The sequence below is a fragment of the Corvus brachyrhynchos genome, unplaced genomic scaffold (genome assembly GCF_000691975.1).
Source record: "Corvus brachyrhynchos isolate BGI_N302 unplaced genomic scaffold, ASM69197v1 scaffold44, whole genome shotgun sequence".
Lineage (NCBI taxonomy): Eukaryota > Metazoa > Chordata > Aves > Passeriformes > Corvidae > Corvus > Corvus brachyrhynchos.
In genome coordinates, this window is record NW_008238359.1 from 6,865,405 (window position 1) to 6,868,885 (window position 3,481).

Here is a 3,481-nt window from a genome sequence, read left to right on the forward strand (position 1 = left end):
TAGGTGTTTAACTTCCAAGGGAAACTTGCAATGATTGCCGTAATTTGGCAAATATACTACGTATTGCTGCTGTTACCAAAACCCAGTTATACCATATGAAGCAGGAACTAATAGCTGAGGTGTGTTTTCATCTGTAATCCTAGACATTTTATTAATTGATAAAACTGTATGGGATGGAGGAGGTGATCGAGAAAAGGCAACAGCAGTTTCAGAAAACATTTTCCAGCAAGTCGCAACAAGAGTAGTTATGGTGGGATGCCAGTAGTACCACTATGCCAGAAACGTCATGTTTGAAAATAAAATGACGGAAAATCTACATAGGGAGCCCAAAAATACTCTCTGAACATTTGAAATAATGATCAACGCTGTGATTGTGTAACATAAATATTAACATGTAGTCAAAGTATTTGAGAATTTGCAAAATACTAGCATGCAATAGAAATGTTTAGGAATGCGGTAATTAAAAAAAACAAGGCATAGGGAGTTTAAAGAGCCTGACAGTTAACTCCTCGATACATCTTTCCCTTTCAGGATTTAGAGTGGTGTATTTTCAAGATGATCTTCTGTCCCTTTTGACGTGATCCCCTACTTTGTCTTCAAGACTAGGAGAAAGAAACGTCCTGGCTCTCCCTACACCCAGTCACCCCCTTCCCACCACCGGAAATTGCTTCTCAGGGATGAGACGGAATGTGAGTAGGGCTGTCGGGGTGGCGGAGCCCCAGGGTAAACAGCGGGCCTGCGGGCCGGGGGGCGGGGGGGGGGAGCGGGCGGCGGGCAGCGAGCAGCGAGGAGCGGGCGGCGAGGAGCGGACGCTGTCCCTGGTGCTGAGCACCGCCCGCCGCTGGCGTTTGCCGCCAGGCAGGTCTGTGCAAGGGGAAGATAAAAATAAAACAACCTAGAAATCAACCGATGGTAAAAATTGCCGTGGTGGTCACATTTGGCAGGCAGGATCGCATTTTTACAAATAAATGCATAGACCTGGGTCTTAAACTACTGGACAAGGTTAATTCCCAGCACAGCTACCTGCGCTGCCACGACTGAGTGGCTGTGCATACAGACGTGCATGTGTGCATGCACGCTGGTGCTTAGGTCTCTGTCTCCCTGCTTGGCTGGTGGTATTGCTGTCCCACTCAGTCCATAGTGAATCATTTTTTCACGTGTAGAGATTAGCTTTGATAATTAAATAAGGAACAGACGGGACTCGCTGAGCAGAGCCAAGTGATTTGTCCCAAGGTCACACAGAAAAGTCTATGGCTGAGCTAAGCCTGGCTCTCTCTGGAAAACAAATACATTCCCGTTTCCATTATACCCTCCTAGCAAGACAAATCCCCAGTTGTGAGCAGAGGAACTATACCACACACATCACCAAGCCCAGGTATGACAGTACCCCCAGACCCTGCAGCCCCACACATACCATGCTCCCGCGGAGGGATCAGTGCCAGCTGCCCTCCAGCATCCTGACCCCGTCATGCCCCTGCAGTCCCTAGAGAGGTACCCCAACGGTTGGCTTGATGGTCCCCCAGGAGTTGTACTAGTCCTCCATCAACCAGGGTACTGACCAAAAGCAAGAAGAAGGGAAGGAGAGGGGGAGAAGAGTCCCTCCTCTATCCACAGCTTTTCTGTCCACAATCCGGGGCACATAAATACCTTCTCCCAACCCACAGCGTTACCTTGTCAGTGGCAGCAAGTGCTTCTTCCCACAGTGGTGGCAAAATGGTCCTTTTGGTGGCAATAATTAAGACAGGTAGGGGTAGGTACCTCCTATTTTCAGCGACGGCAGAGATAGCACTCCTTACACAGACCTTCTGGAGCTGAATAATCCTCAAATGCCTCTGCAAAGATCACCAGCAGGTGAGCCCCACTCGGCTAGCATTGTCACTCCTTCAGCTATAGGCACAACCTATTTTCTTCTGATCACAGGCAAATGCTGAGGACCGCGTATCCTACCCCCGCGAATGCATGCACATACACACACGCCATGCAACACGCTGTTCTCTCAGCATCGCCCAAATCTCATTTGCAAGAGGCGTGAACGGTCCCTGGATTTAAGGGAGGGGGAAGGCATGAGGAGGAGGAATAAACAAACAAACGATGAAACAACAGATGGGTCTTTGCTCTCTGCTACCACAGCCCTGGTCTTCCTAAATACTTGCTGCAGCCTGACTCACCTGCTTAAACACCTCCGCCCTTCCTCACATATGCACAGTAGCAACCTCTCTATGTTTATAGTGAGCTAAGCCTGCGTTCTGCCCTGTGAGGAAATCTCTCCAGATGCTCTGAAGGGTGTAAACTCCCCCTACAAACCGACACCTCTCTCTCGCACTACACTCCGGCAAGTAAGAAAGCGGCAATCGGTTCAGAACAGCATCATCCAAAGGAAAAAAAAAAAAAAAAAAAAAAAAAAGCTGTTTAAAACGGAGTCGAGGGGAAGAGTTTACCCCTGCGGTCCCGGCGACCTTTTGTGAACTGACCCCCGAACTTTGCTGTCCGCCAGGGTCGCGGTGCCCGGGACCCGGGCGCTCCGCTGCTGCACCGGGCTGGGGGACGAGGGGGCTTTTCTTATGGGCGAGTACCGGGCTTCAACGCAATTTTTTAGTGCCACCAAGTGGCATACATCCCTCCAGGAAACCAAGCAGCATGCCAGCCTGGGCTCTGCCTGCTGCTCTCTGGCAAGGGGAGAGAGGGGGATGCAAGAGCACCGACCAGCCCTCTGCACACAAACACACAAACACACACACACGCAGAAATATCAAGCAGAAAGGAGGGACTGTTTGCCACTGGAAGGACAGGTTGCCCTCTCCAGCCTTCGCCCCTTCCCTTGCCTGCAGGGTGCCCACACTGGGCACGGCGAGATGAGGACAGATGCCCCTGCCAAGGGCAAACCGAATTGCCAGCCCCACAGGCGGGGGGGGATCCCCTCCGGCATCCCGGGCTCTCTGCACCCAGAGGCTCTGCAGTTCCCTGCCAGCCCCCTGCCTCCTAAGCCAGCATCCCTGGACCGTATCTGCAGACCTATGAACAGGCTTTTTATTTGCCTACATTCTGCCCACAAGCTCGGTACCCTCCGAGCCCATCCTCTTCCCCGCCCTCCCACAAACCCCACAGCAACACTCTTGCCTGCTAACTACCTGCTGCCCGCACAGCACATCTACCTTTCCTCGGTTAACCCTTCCCTTTGGAAGCCAGCCGAAGCTTTACCTTCTCCTCCGGTATCCCTGCATTTTCCCAAATTCTCCCCCTCCCTCTCTCTCCCGTCTCGCTGCTCAGCCCCACACACTAGGCTCCTGCTCCCACAAACCCCACAGCAACACTCTTGCCTGCTAACTACCTGCTGCCCGCACAGCACATCTACCTTTCCTCGGTTAACCCTTCCCTTTGGAAGCCAGCCGAAGCTTTACCTTCTCCTCCGGTATCCCTGCATTTTCCCAAATTCTCCCCCTCCCTCTCTCTCCCGTCTCGCTGCTCAGCCCCACACACTAGG

General features: G+C 52.1%; 1 protein-coding gene across 6 annotated transcripts in view; it reads right to left on the bottom strand.

Annotated features, from left to right (window-relative positions):
* The window catches only part of GRM5 (glutamate metabotropic receptor 5), a 247,736-nt gene extending 245,281 nt beyond the window's left edge, over positions 1 to 2,455 (bottom strand). For 2 of the 6 annotated variants that reach the window (XM_017735968.1, XM_017735967.1), the window contains exon 1: positions 1,671 to 2,361. The gene's annotated coding sequence lies outside the window, so the exon portion shown is untranslated. Of the gene's footprint in view, positions 1 to 1,414; positions 1,508 to 1,670; positions 2,362 to 2,438 lie in introns of those variants that run through there. The other 4 variants (XM_017735964.1, XM_017735963.1, XM_017735966.1 and 1 more) reach the window with 4 other exon arrangements.
* Positions 2,456 to 3,481: the final 1,026 nt, after the last annotated feature.